Genomic DNA, 15,851 nt, shown 5'->3' on the forward strand with positions numbered 1-15,851 from the left:
GCCCGATTTTTTTGTCCCAGTCCAGCCCTGCAGGTTAATACTGGCAGTGTCACTGTGCCAGCTGACTGTATTTCATCATCAGCCAGTGTTGTTCTTTATACATCAATATTACCAAAGTTTACCATAAGGCAGCATAGAAAGTATTTACTTGCTTTCAGTTTTCATTCAAATGTTAGTCTTTTCAGTCGTTTCCCCACTTTTTTCCTGTTTCAAAATCAAACACCAGTTTGTGAGAAGATTATCTTCTTTTTTTAATAGGCAGATAAAGTTTTGCATTGGCTAATTTGCCAATTGTATGTTAAAAATGTTCGTATTTTAATATTCAAAAATGTTTTTGCCCAAAACACATGTGCACTATATGTCAGTAAAAATACTATGCAAATATTGCTGTCCTTGAATGCTGAATAAACACTGACAAAGCACTGATTGTATCTCTTGTACTTTTATCAACGCAGTATCTAAAAACTTTGCACCGTAGTGGTTAAAACCTCATTCTAATAAGAGTTAAAAGCGCATTTGGTTATTAGGTTTATAGGGTTATTGAATTATGTTTAACGGTTGGTATAATTTTTTTTAACATTATCTGCCAATTACATCTGCCACCCTTCTCCAAATTTGTGCCCCTACCTGGCCCCCCCAACAAAAATTTTCTAGACACGCCACTGCTTATTCCTCCCAACAAGGTATGTAAATTTCTACAGAAGATGTATTTTCATAATACTGTTGGTGCAATACAATTTATGTTAAGCTGTCTTTACTTGTGTACAAGGTGAAGTGTTTGCTATGTGCCAGGGAGCTGGGATATAACAACAACACCTCATCCATGCTTAGGCACTACAGAGCTTTGCATGAGAATAAGGGGAACACCGATTGTGGAGCAAGACCAGGTGAGCCATCAAATGCCATGATAATATAGCATGCCGTAATCTTACTAAATGATATAACAATATTATACAACTGTAATAAATTACGTGTGTGATATTTATATTTGTGCTTTGTTTTTATTGTCTTTCCTCAGGAGAACAATCTCAAATAGATGAAGACCTGGTTAGCATGGTGATTGAGGACCCCCAGCCATTTACCACTGTGGAGGACAAAGGATTTAAAAGATTTGTTAAATCATTAAATCCTAGCTATGTTCTCCCCACTAAAAAGGTCATAAAAGCAGTGAAAATTTAGTTTTTACAGAATAAAATGTGAACAGGCAGGACGTGTAGCTGTCCATACCTCAACCACACCTCACCTCACAGTAAATGATCATTTCCATTTTAAGCATTTCCAAATAATCATTTTCCTTACTGCCAGCATAAATATACACAGTATTCTGCCATAACTACAATATACATGTTTTACACACTCCTTTTGTTATTGACATTTACAGGCTGTGTGCAAAATGCCACACTCTTCAAATTCATGCCAACTAATATTTTTACGTCCAGTAGATGTCCTACTAGAGCAAATGAAGCTTCAAGAAGCTTTGCGCTGGAGTGAACCAATTGGATGAAAAGCTTCAGTGCTTCATGAAGCTTCATCTGTCTATCACTAGTCTCAAGTCAGTTGCCTGCAATGATATTTAAGGTCCAGCAGGTGTCAGTATGGAGCAAAACAGCAACACTGTGTCGACACCGTATCGATACAGTTTGGGAAATGTGCTGAAATGCTTCATGAGGCCTCATCTATCCATCACTATTGCTTGGTATCCTGAATCTGAAGGTAGAGCATGAACCAAGGATTTGAGCCAAGATTAATCCAGAAACTGCAGCACAAGAAAGTCTCAGTAATAAGGTAAAGCACAGCGAGAACTTGAAACATGAGCACCAGTTACCAACATGGGTGGATGACAAACTGGCAGTGAATGAAGGTCAGCGTTTGGCTTAAATCACTCTGGTTTGATGGCCTGCAATTGGCTCCAGGTGTGAAAGGAGCTGGAGGAGGTGGCCCTGCCCAGGGGCGGATCCCAGGTAGGTTCAGGAGCTACATGGAAATTCCAGCCACCCACTGTGGACCATGACATAAAGATCATCATCAGTTTATGTGATGGTCTCAGTGGTTTTTTCTATCTATTTTGATAAATTAAATAATACAGTAAAATAATAAAATAAAATAATACGATAAGCCTTTATTATATCCTTTATGTTTTAAAATATAAAGGAAATAAAGGAAATGATAATGAATCAAGAATTTTTGTTCTTTTAGTTCCAAAGTGGGAGTTTTCTCACTGTAAAGACTCGAGTTCAGCGTTGACTGTGTGCTCTGTGTTCTTGAACTCCAGGGGTCCGTTCTTCGAAACCTCGCTAAGTAAGTTAGCCGGATTTGATTGTTGACGATTTCGCGTGATCTTGGATCGTTCGGTTCTCCGAAGCTCATCCGGGACTTGCTGTCATAGCAACAGATCCATAAGCGTAAACCTGCTCGGGAGCAGGCTTACTTTATGTAAACAGGATTAGATCGCGGCCACTCAGGTATGTCCGCTGCATTTATATGAAAGCAACAGCGATATTTCTCCACTGTTTTTCCATAAATAAATATTATCAATGTAACTAAAGATAATGCAGCATTTGATTCTTTTATTGGTTTCATACAGATACATACAGGTCATTTCCTAAAAAAAGGGAAATGTACTATTAATCATTCTATTTCATGTATTTGATTATTTCAGATGTAATTCATATTTTAGAGTAGTAATAGTAAATTACTTCGTGTAATCAAGATGAGAGACCACGACTATAAAAGCGAAGGTGGATTTGGGAAGTCTGTCGCAGCCATGTCCTGTCCGTTTGTACGCGAGCAAGGAAGGTGCAAGATTGATAAGGAGAGTTTACAGAATTTAGCGTATATTGCGGGATAGACGGGATCCTTTAGCTCAGCGCGACGGTGTGCTCATAGAGAGATATCGATTCTCCCGTGAGGGTATTATTTACTTAACACTCTCTCTCTCGCTCTCTCTCTCTCTCTCTATACATATATATATATATATATATATATATATATCTCCCAACTTACTGTGCATGCTTCAGTCACCCCTTGCATGGGAACAGGTAAAAGTGATGGAGTGTTATGTAAAACTACACACAAAAAAACCCACAATGTCAATAAATGTCACAGTACAAAAAGCCGGGGTGTGACGAGGGGGTGCAGGACCACCACCTGTCTTTATTTGCTCTGCCCTTTTCTTGGTTGCTGTTATAAACAAACAAACAGATTATTTCAGGGTCTCTTTTCAAGAGACTAAAAGCAATATAAGTGATAAATATTACCATTCTGTAGAATATTCTTATATTTCACTTTTACTTGTTCCCATGTTCTAGTGGGTCCTGTTCTGGCTCTAATGTGAAAGAGGATATAATGTAATATAATATAATAAATTACTTACGAGTTTAATTTGTCAGCAACTTTCTGCCAGCCCTCTCTCCTTGCTTTTGCAGCCTTTGCAGTGTTCCCCTGCGTTTTAATTAAACTCTGAAACTCCTGAAATCCCTCAACCAAGAGTTCTTGGTCTGCTGCCGAAAAATACTGAGCGCGCTCCTTCGACATCTTCGCCAACCAATCAAAGGGTTGCCGATCAATGTTTCTACTCTCTATGCGTAGCCCCTTTTAAGCCACCCAGTCATCTCAGATTACTTCATCCAGCTATACTAATTGTCAACAACAGGTGAGGAGGGATATTATACCCCTTATGTCAAAATATTCATGAGCTTTTTGAGTGTTAGGTTCTAATGAATTATTCATGAGCTCAGGAAGTAATTAAATTATGATATTCATAAAAATATGATATTCATAAAAATTATGATTTTCATAAAATTATGATATTCATCCAAAATATGCTAGTTCATAGGTCACTGCTTTTCTTCCCCCAAAATAAGAACTAATTGCTTATTTTAGAAAAGTTTTTATATCAAATAGCATTCTTTTATTTTTTTAATCCAATAAAAACTTTTTCCTTTTTTTCCTAAAGAAACGCCATCTGGTGGTGGGTCAGCGGATGACAGCGCATGAGTGCGCAGGGCGCGCACCCCCTGCGCCTGTGTGTCTGTGCGCAATTGTGCGCGTGCCTGTGTCTGGGACTGTGCTTCTGTGGGGCTCCGTGTTTGTGTATTTAAAATGTGTTAAACCAGTATAAATGTGCTTAGTTAAACTTGTGCTTTTGTAACGTTCACTATGGCCAGACATACAGGGTGCATCCCTTGGGGGAAAACTTTATTTCAATTTATATGCATTTGTTTAATCCGAACAAAGAAATTTAAAATCAAACTCAGAGTCACAAAAAAACACTCGCGATCTCCGCGGCTCCCAACCGATCCTTAGGCAAATAAGCAGGGAGAAACTCCTCAAAAACCCTCCGCGTTTTTCTCCAAAACCCCTAGAAATAACCTCTAGGCACCCTCCTATCCCCAAGCCTTATATTCGATAACAGAGGGAAAATCCTGAAACCAAATTCCGCTCAGAGTCTAAGTTCTCCTTTCGCTATCACCCCATCCCGCAACCGCTGCCAGAGCAGCATCTTTTTCCTTCTTGTTCGCTCCCTGGCTCCTCTTAGAATGCTGTTTACCTCGTTTGAAAGATTGCGCCCGAGACCAACTCCGCCTCCCAGGTAAACCTTACTGCCCCGCTGCCAATCACATAACAAAGGGGCGGCTCCATTCGCACCCCGCTCACCCAATCGCGCTCAGCTTGGATTTTCATGATCCCCCCGCTCAGGTTAAGACTGGCGTCCTCTCTCACAAGCCGTCTGACTTCGGACGCGTGGACAACTACCTCCACTCAGACCGAATCCACAATAATACCCCGGTCTCCAGACCACTTCAACAGCTACCTCCACTCAGACCGAATCCACAATAATACCCCGGTCTCCAGACCACTTCAACAGCTACCTCCACTCAGACCGAATCCACAATAATACCCCGGTCTCCAGACCACTTAAACAGCTACCTCCACTCAGACCGAATCCACAATAATACCCCGGTCTCCAGACCACTTCAACAGCTACCTCCACTCAGACCGAATCCACAATAATACCCCGGTCTCCAGACCACTTCGACAATTGGCGGCACTTTTACCTGTGTGCATATCAATCGCCGTAGGTAAACCTTACTGCCCCGCTGACAATCACATAACAAAGGGGCGGCTCCAATCGCACCCTGCTCACCCAATTGGATACAGGCCCGATTTATCTTCTCAGCGATAGGTCTATTCTCTCACCTGCATCAGGATAAATAATCTCACATTTCAAGTTGAATTTAACAGTTTTTCCCTCTCAGAAAAACAAGTTTTCTCCTTTTTTTTCACAAACAACATGGCCACCAGACCTACCAACCTCACTGTGGTCTCTCAGACCCCCGTAACCAGCTACAGAGCCTCTGCCACGCCAGCTCAACTCAGACGACTGCATCTTTGCCGGGTCCAACCTGCATCTGCTATCCCTTTGGAGGAGAGATTCCCTCTCAACACCGGGGGATTTTGGGGCTATGCTTTCAGCCTCCCGGAGAGCCAAATCTATTTCTACCAGCTAAAAGCAGGTGAAAGTTTTGGCCCGCTGACACCACGGATTGCTTTTAGCTCCTCTGATTGGGCTGTTTTGACCCTCATCGCGACCCCTGAAATCCAGAAGAGCCTGCAGGATACGAGCTCCCAGCAACCGCGAACAAGGGACCAAGAAACGCAGACGCCTCGTGTTTTCAAAGGGGCCCATGCGTTTCCACCATTCACCCAACAACACCGGCCTTTAAACGCAGTGAGAAAAACCGTGACATATGCGCAGTGGGAGACTAAGAGCACGCCGTTTTGCAGGTGGGTCTGTAAGGCGAGTCGTCAGACAGCAGAAAATGCCGGTAAGGATGACTTTGTGCTGGACCTTACGAACACCCACTCCGGTGTTTTCAACACATTGCTTCGGATTCCCACTCAAGACTGGCTGAAGATGGTGGGGGAAAAGAACGGCAGAATTTTAGAGCTTTTTAAGCTAAGTACACGCACCTCTGAGTTGGTCCTGGTTGGAAATAACCCCCCGCACTCAAAATAACCCTGCCCCCTCATCCGGTCCCCTTACCCCGCCTCCTCCTCCCCAGTGCTTTTAAAAACCGCAACGACCGTCTCCTCCACATCGTCTGTAAACAGCCATGAGTCACCACAGCTCTGGAACTCCCTCTGCTCTAACCCCAGCATCCTTTCGGCCAGCAGCTGCTTCTACTCCAGCCGGGAACCCCGTGATGGATCTTGCTACTCCACCGCCGAGTCCCCATCAGGCCTCATCATCTCCGGCCGCTATGCGTGCAGATTCGCCGCTCCTGCCTTCATCACCTCAAGGTTGGAACTCGCCCCGCCACCCTGCTCTCGGATGGCAATCACCCGAACAGACCCCGGTAAACAACCCAGTCGCCGGTGTCTCGCTCTGGGCTTTGGGTGACCCTGTGTGCCGGGCTCTTTTCAGAGAGCCTGAAGACAATGAACCCCATCCCGGGGTGGGCAGTGGACAATCTTCATCCCTGGACATCGATGAGGCCGCTACTCTACTCCCCACAGCCGTTTTTGAACTTATAAAACTAACTCTCAAGTACCTTGTCATGTCGCTACTCCAGAAACACCGACAAGACGTGTGTCAAGGATGCGCAGTCTCCCACCCCTCACAGAGACGCCATTCTTGTCTTTTCCCGCTGGAAAAATATTACTTTTTCAAGTACTATGATGAACTCTGCAAAAGATTATGGAACGGACATTTCACCAACACATTATTACAAATTTTACGGTTAGAAGGCTTTTCACCACCACCTGAGCAAGTCAGAGGTGTGGCCCAGGCGTATCTCTTTACTCAGAGACGCCCGCGATATAGAGGGCACTCTGCAAGAAATCGATGCCAGTGTCACTGAAGTTACTCGTACAATAATTGATCAAGTGTTAGATGACAATTACTCACTGTGGCTGTCCTAGTATTTGTTTTTCTTCTCTTTCCTATTATTTTTCTTACTGTTAAGTTTTTGTTTGTTTGTTTGTTTTTACTCGTTTCAGATGTAATGTTTTTTTTGTTTTGTTTTTTCATTACATCAAATAAATTGTTTTTGGAAAAACGTTGTATCAAATAAAACTTTCTTGGAAAAGCATTGCAAGAATCAAACTCATTATTTGTTTTTACTCGTTCAAATGTATTGTTTTTCATTACATAAAATAAATTGTTTTTGGAAAACCTTTACATGAAATAAAACTTTCTTGGAAAATCATTGCAAGAATCAAACTCGTTATTTTTGTTTTTACTAGAATCAAAGTGCAATGTTTTTAATGACAACAAATAAAATATTTTCATGAACTTGTTACATGAGATAAGTAACTGCTCGATCATGAAATAAAACCATAGTTAAACATAACTTCAAAGAACACACATGGCAGAGCAGATTCTATTGAAACGCGCATATTACGACCCATCTCGCCCCGGTAGTTTTTGCGGAGTGCAAAAATTGATTAAAAGCGTGCAGGATGAAACTGGTACAAAGATTAACGCGCAAACAGCTCAAAACTTCCTCGCAGAACAGGATGCGTACACCTTACACCGAGCCGCACGCCTGCGCTTTCCGAGAAACCGTGTGTTTGTCCCCAGACCTCTTAATCAATTTCAAGCAGACCTTTGTGATATGAGGGCGCTAGCTGAGCATAACGATGGCTATCAATATTTACTTACAGTTATAGATGTTTTCTCTAAAAAAGCCTATGCAAGAGTGTTGAAAAACAAAACAGGAGTTCAGGTCACTAAGGCTTTTGAGTCTGTCTTAAAAGACAGCCAAATTCCTCAAAAGCTACAGACAGATAGTGGTAAGGAATTTTTTAATTCCAGTTTTCAATCTTTAATGAAAAAGCATGGTATAAATCATTTTGCTACAGGGAGCGATCTAAAAGCCTCAGTCTGTGAAAGGTTTAATAGAACTCTTAAAAGTAAAATGTATAGATATTTCACTGCTCAAAATACCCGTAGATATATCGATGTGTTACAAGATTTATTACAAAGCTATAACACTAGTTATCATCGTTCCATAAAAATGGCCCCCAATCAAGTAAAATCAGACAATGTAGCATTAGTATTTCAAAACCTATATGGCACTTCGTCTCGTTGTAGAAAAAAGCCCATGAAATTTAAAAAGGGAGATCTTGTCAGGCTCTCTAAAGTTAGAGGTGTGTTTGATAAGCGTTATGAGCAAACGTTCACAAGCAAGGTATTTACTATTGATCAATGCATACCTAGAGACCCTCCTGTTTATAAAATCAAAGATTACGATGGGGAAGAAATTATAGGTAGTTTTTATGAGCATGAGCTGCAGAAAATCGCTCTTTGCAAGGATAAGCTCTATCACATAGACAAAATTCTCTCAAAACGTAAACAGAGAGGTCAGATTTATTTCCTGGTGAAATGGAGGAATTGGCCTGAAAAGTTTAATAGCTGGGTGAAGGCCAGTGATCTTAAAAACCTGACATAACAAACTCCGCACCTCACTCTCATCTTGCTAACCTTGGTAACGTTTCAGCATGAGTCTCAGGGCGCAGGGTTTTTATGTCACACTACCATCAAACGCAAGTCTGAATGTATTTAAGAATAACACCAGTTCTAATTTCCGTGTGGATTTGGCTCACCATCTCAACCTCGATGGGGCCTGGGAGGTGGCTCTCACTGAAATTTCATATCCCTATACATGGCTTAATATTCCGAATGATAAGGCTTATTTTGAATGCAGGAAAAAGAGTGACGCTGAGCAGCGGCCTGATGAGGTGGTTAAGACAAAAATACGCGCTGGCTTTTATGAGGATGCAAACACGCTGAGAGCAGAGATCGAAGCATGCCTTAGACGTATCGACTCGGATATATATCTAAAATACCACCCCATTGTTAAAAAGTTTGAATTCACCGCTGGGGGCATATCAACTCAGGTTTTTTCCTCCTCTGGCATATATGCTTGGTGTACCGGCAGGTGTCTGGCAACGGTTTGAGCGCAAATTTGCCCCATATCCTGCAGATATAAAAGCTGGATGTTATCATCTATTCTGTTATTCAAATATAGCAACCTTGCAGCTGGTAGGTGATAGCTATTCGCCCCTGCTGCGTACTGTCAGAATAGAGGGTAATTACGGAGATATCGTGAACCTTTGCTTTAACAAACCAGACTATATTCCTGTTGCTCGGAAACACATAGAAAATATCCATATTGAAATCAAAACTGATCAGAACGAGCCTGTAAACTTTACCTACGGTAAAACGATAGTAAAGCTACATTTCCGGCCTCTCAAGGATCTCGTCTAATAACAAAAATATGGATAATAATAGATTTATAAAGTATTACGAATCGCAAGCTGGTAACGGGCTGCCAGGCTTTTCAGGGGCGCCCGTAATTTACGGACGAGGAATAGCATCTATTTTCTCAAAATTGTTTAGATTTGTAACCCCATTCTTAAAGCGTGGTGTCAGCCTCGTTAAACCTCATTTGAAAACAGCTGTCAAAGGGATTGCTACAGATGTTGTGACCTCCTCCCTGTCTAACTTGACTCATTCAAACACACGAGAAGAGCAAGAGGGCTCGGGGTTAAGCTTAATCGCGCGCAGACCCCTAAAACGTCCTCCCGGTAGGAGGCTGACGGAGTTTAAAAAGCGGAGGAAAACAGTCAAAAAGAGACTGTCAAAAAGTGACAGAGCGCTAAAACCACGAAACGGGCAACACGCAGGTCGAAGCAGGATATTTTCTAAAAACTAAGAAACAAGCAACAATGTCTTTACTCCACGAGCGATCAAGCGAATGCACCTTGAGTGAACTGGATCTGTTCACAGCCCCCCTGACCCAATTTTCAATCGAGGACAAATGTTATTCAGAAATATTACCAGTAACAGCGCTCACTGATCGGGAACCTGTGGAATTTTACGTGCCTGGAAACGGGCTGCATTACCTGGATTTAAATGACACATTGCTGAGTTTAAGATTGAAGATAACAAACGCGGATGGGTCTGATATTGATCCAGATGCTAATGTGGGAATTATAAATTACCCTTTAAATACCATTTTCTCGCAATGTGACGTCACATTGGGCAACAGACTGATTTCACAAGCCAGCTCAACCCACCCCTACAGGGCTATAATAGAAACATATTTAAATTACTCAGAAGAAAGTTTGAAGACTCAATTTAGCGCTGGGTTGTTTTACAAAGATACTGCTGGCGCTTTGGATTCACACGTGGTAACCAACAGCCCGAACAGGGGATTAGTTCGGCGGGCAGCTTACAGTCAGCGGTCGCGAGAGTTCCACGTCATGGGACCGTTACATTCTGATATTTTTTTCTGCGAACGATTATTACTCAATAATGTGGATCTGAGGGTTAAGCTCATGAGAGCCAACGATGCTTTCAGCCTTATGGCCCCTCAGAATGCTAATTACCACCTGAATATTCTAGGAGCTTCATTGTATGTGCGGAAAGTTACTGTGTCCCCCGCTGTACGCGTAGGCCACGCTTCCGCTCTCATGCAAGCCAATGCACTTTATCCCATCTCCCGGATTAACGTAAAAACATTTTCAATACCTGAGAATTCGCGGATATCACATCATGAGAATCTGTTTCTGGGTTCACTGCCCCGTTATTTAGTCATCGGAATGGTCGATCATCAAGCATTTACAGGCCGTTATGATTTATGTCCTTTCAACTTTCAACATAACGATCTGGAGTTCCTGGCTTTATGTCATGAGAGTAAGCAGATTCCAGCCAAAGCGTTTCAACCCAATTTTGCTGAGAATCACTCCGTAAGAGAGTTTTACAGCCTGTACACCGCTACCGGAAGAAACCTAAAGGATCTCTCCTTATGCATTGACAGACAGGAGTTTGAACAAGGATATACACTGTTTGTTTTCAATTTGAATCCATCAGATGACAGTCAGGCCTTATCACCTGTGATAAATGGCAACTTGAGACTTGAAATGCGTTTCAGAGTACCGCTGCCTCACACAACCACACTGATCGTTTATGCATGTTATGATTCTATTCTCGAGATCAACTCCAAAAGACAAGTTTTGGTCGATTATTACTGAGAGGCTCCACCTTTTGTACTGAATTATGAACAACCATCAATTGGAGAGTATAATGAGATTACTAGTTGGGGACAGGTTTTTTGGCGTATATGCAGAAGATGAATTATTAACATTACTCAAACGTTCATTTAAACGCCCTGCATATTTTATTATAAATACAGACTCCAGGGACAAGCCTGGAACTCATTGGCTGGCGATTTCATTAGATGAAAATGGAAACGCTAGTTTTTATGACTCGTTTGGTTTCCCCCCACATTATGCTTTTTATCCTGAAAGCATTGTAACGTTTCTGAAAAAGCATGCTAAACGAGTATCTTTCCATCAAAGACAGCTACAAGCCCTACTCTCCACTGTATGTGGACAGCACTGTATATTTTTTCTGGCCCAGAAATCGCGTGGAAAGAGTTATGATGATGTACTTTCTTTATATAGCTCTAATCAGATTAAAAATGATGCCATGGTCTCGTGTTTTGTAAAACGATTTATCACATGTGTATTGATATGTAAAGCTAGCAATTTTAATCAAACTTCGTGTTCTCTGAAAGCTTTTAACGATTGTCATTTGTGCTCAAAATAATTTCAATAAAACTGAAAATGTTTCTGTGAAAAAGTGGTGTATTGTGCTTATTGTTAAATAAAAACATGAGAGAAAATTAACTTTAAAAACACAATCTTTTATTTATGGTTTGGATTACATCAGAAATTTAACCATGTGGGTGATAAGGCAATTCTCTTCCTTTTCTTCTTTTTCTTAACAATAACATCTTCCTCAGATGATCTCTGGTATTCTCCTGTTTCTCTCGATTCTTTTAATGCTGCTATTTCCCTTCTAGCCGATAAGTTTGTAATAGTGGATAGGGGTATTTTTAGATCTGCTAAAGTTTGTGCAAGCAAACTCCAGCCTGTTGGTTTCACACCTGTCCGAGAGCTTGCTAAGAATTTCATCAGATCGAGCATATGACTTCCAGGTATTGGCTTCTGTCTATGCATGAATTCCCCGTCCTCAGTCCATCCTCCGGGGCCTTTTGATGCTAATATTCTATGCATTAGATATTCAGTGTTTCTCTTTGAGCGAGGGTTTATGTGACTTAATACGTCCTGTAAAACTTTATTCACACTACCCGTCTGCTCCCCCTCCTGGCTTGCCTCTTCTTGTTGGTAATCATGTGATCTCTCAGTCTCCACTACTTCACGCTCCGCAGGGAGTCTTAGTGTTATTTCTCTGCTTTCATCTGATTTTTGTCTTTCAAGTACAAGGTACTTTTGTAAAAGCATGTTATACTTTTTTATCTTCTCATCGGAGGGTAGACCCTGAGTTTCCAATACACGTCTCATTTCACTATCGAGCTCATCTGCAGCCTTGTCTCTGATGGTTGGTCGATAAGCATTTGCATGTGTTTCCTGTAAGCGTTTGATCTGGTCAGGTGAGATCAAATACATTTTCTGCATTGTTATTTACGGATCGCGCCTATAGCTAAATCAGCTACCATGGGTAAAACTGTTGTGAGGAGCGGTAAAAGAAAACCTCCTTTTTGATTCAATAATTTTTTCTTCTTCCTAACTCCATCCTTTCGGCATGCCATTTGTCTGATCGTCTCCTTGTGTCGTTTCAGCTTGTGATGCTGGCATTGTGTGATTGGAATATTTCCTTTTAAGAGATTCATACAAATCTCACAAATAGCCTGAATTAAATCAGGTGAGCATTCTTGTAAAATAACCTTACAAATTTTAGGCGAGCTTCTGGTTAGTGTTTTCAGCAAAGCAAAGTTTCTTCTCAATCTTACAGACATTGTTTCTGTTATTTTTTCTTGGGTAAGAAAACACACAGCTGTTCTGAGAGTAGTATCCCTGTTCTCAGTCTTAGTTGCTCTGGACAGGTGGGGGTTAAATCTATCAATAAATATCCGTGTGGCTCTCTCGTGGCTTCTTCAAAACTCTCCAAAAAGAAATGCACACGTCCTGGGCATATTTGTCTAGCTAGTGTATTAACTTGTAATTTATCACGAGGGTTTTTAAATAACACCATATAAGTACTGTTCAGACTGATCGCCCTGCTGTGTTTGCCTTGTAAAAACACATTTTGTGTCAAAAACATTATGCTCATATTTTTATGATGCCTGTATTGCGTGAAAATTCGGACTACTTCTGGATGATTAGCTGCTTGAAAAATAACATCATCCAGTACAACAAGATGACTTTGGTTTGAGGGAAACAAGCTCTCATCTTCAAAAGATTCAGGCAGACCTTCAATGAATTTAATGCTTTTATTTTTCTCTTGAAGCTCAGAATACAGAGGTTGAAAAGATGTATAAACCCACACAACATTGTCAATAAGCTTGTTCAAAACATGTACACAGTTTTCCAATACAGATTTCACAAAAAATGTCTTTCCCGAGCCACTTGGCCCAACAACCATACAGGAAAATGGCACATGAAGTCTGGGATCAAACTCGATTAAAGCAGGTTGAAACATTTAAAAAAAAAAAAAAACATGTGAACATAATACATACTTAAGATGTAACTTTTTTCTTCTCCAACAGTCTGAGTTCCCCTAGCTTTGAATTGACTGCAATCCCCAAAGCCCCTCTGGATACATTGGGGAACCTCTTCCTGACTGCCACTGTAACAAACAAAAGTCACAGTTGTAGTACTTTTGTCACATTTAAAATAAAAACATGATTTAAATTAGCTAGCTTCATTTAGGAAACAGATATTTCCGTTTATAGAGATACAGATATATTTTTACACATAATTTTACCTTTTTTTTCCCCCCGATGGAAATTCTATCCAGTTCACATTACAGTAATACTAACCCCCTTTTGGTCATCTAACCTTACTCTCCAGCATTCAATCTGTTGACCTTCTTCGTCTGAGTCACACTACTTCAATGCATCATCACCTCTTTGTGCAATTTTTATTGTTGCAAAGTGAGTTACTTGTGCAGTATGCAATTTTAGATACACAGTCTTCACTTACTATATATGGCTGTCATGGTTTCTTTATCAAGGGCAGTTCTTCGCTCTGCGCCGATGTCTGTTTTGCTGTGTCCTCCTATAAAAAGCATGAACATTTGAGTGTCTGACTAGTTTTAGATTTCCAAAAATCTGATCTTTGTTCATCTAAACATTTGAAGTACAACATTATGCTTTTTGGTAAAGAAACTGGTGACAGAGAAGTAGGCTTTTTAAAATACTGTTAGCTAACCATTGGAACTAAATTTCAAAGCTGTTTACCTTTTAAATTGCTCTGGATCAAAACCTCCAGTGGGAAGGCAGCCATCAGAAGAACACGCACCATTGAAGTGGGTGTTTTGGCCTGAAGAGCAGCAGCCCACTGATGTTTAAGAATTTTTACTCCTGTAGCATGTGCTATCTCCACCTGTGGTTGCAATCACATAAAAAGAGTGTTTCAATATAAATTGTTTTTAAAAAACACATTTGAGTATGCACCTACCTAAATTCTCAGCAAAAATTACTTACATATTCCGCATCACTGGTACCCTTTAAATAAAAAAAATACATACATACGAAGTCAATAACTTAGATGATTGAGTCTTTACACTTTAATGAGAAAGATTGACATTTCTCGGTGGCACAAAGCAGAAGCAAAATACTTACTTTAGCATCACCAGATGTAGAAGCTTTGCATGAAGAGTTGGGCACCTATAAAGGATAATATTTAAAGATTAAAAAAAAAAAAGACACATAGCATTGACCGCCATAAAATCACTGAATAAATATCAGAATGTGACAATGTTGCACAACTATCTAAACCTTCTTCTAAGTCATGTGACATATTTTGATGACGTAAATATATCTATACAATTCAAGTAAATAGGTACAGCATACATGTTCTGGAGAAAAAAACAACAAACAAACAAGCAAAAAGCAAAACAATATATAAGAATCCAGTAGGGTAAAAAATCTCTTCTGAAGCAATAGAGTTCATTTTGGGTGAAAAACAAAACATTTCTCTAAAATATATATACTGACACCAGCAATCAACATCCTGATTGAAATTATTTCCCTCCTAGTCAATCTACTGCTCTGTGCATGTGTCAAGCACTACGACTGTATCTATGCATATAAATTCACCATATACATCCTGCAAAAATGTCCCAAAGCGCTCACACATTCAGTCATCAACCCATTCACACACTGGTGATGGCAAGCTATATTGTAGCCACAGCCGCCATGGGACGCACTGACAGAGGTGAGGCTGCCGGACACTGGCGCCACCGGGCCCTCTGACCACCACCAGTAGTAGGTGAAGTGCAAGGTACACAACAACCGAGACCGGCAACCTTCCGACTACAGGTGAACTATTCGTTATGTACTAGCAATCAAGCTTATTTAACTAAGAAGCTTGAGATATTTGAATGTAAAATAAAATAAATAACAATAAAAATAACATGATATAACAACGTACATTAAGGATATCTGCATTTAAATCCACAGGCTAAAAGTAATATAGTAAATGTGTTATTAATAGTACAGGTATTTGTGCAAAATAATTTACAGTATATCTCCAAAAGTTGAATCTGTTCATCTGGACGTAGCGTTTTGTGGGAGAAACGTTTCGTCACTCATCCAAGTGACTTCTTCAGTCTCAAATTTCCAGTATAGTACTTTGCATGTACAGGTAGCTGTGGTGTGAATTGTAACTGAATATCAGATGAATGTCAGAGACATGAAATGTATTCATTTTTTGTATTTATCAATCATAAAACCTTCTGTTTTGTGACAACAATAACTACTTTTTGTTGGTTGGTATATTGCCCCATAAACAATTGCGACAAGTAATGTCAT

General features: G+C 40.5%; 1 long non-coding RNA gene across 1 annotated transcript; it reads left to right on the forward strand.

The window, feature by feature from the left end:
- The first annotated feature begins 665 nt into the window (after positions 1-665).
- Positions 666-1,180, forward strand: LOC109197524 (uncharacterized). The gene is made up of 3 exons (XR_002058576.2): positions 666-683; positions 770-887; positions 1,019-1,180. It is a non-coding gene; the product is annotated as an uncharacterized LOC109197524 (long non-coding RNA).
- The last annotated feature ends 14,671 nt before the right edge of the window (positions 1,181-15,851 follow it).

Source organism: Oreochromis niloticus, linkage group LG9, assembly GCF_001858045.2.
Source record: "Oreochromis niloticus isolate F11D_XX linkage group LG9, O_niloticus_UMD_NMBU, whole genome shotgun sequence".
NCBI lineage: Eukaryota > Metazoa > Chordata > Actinopteri > Cichliformes > Cichlidae > Oreochromis > Oreochromis niloticus.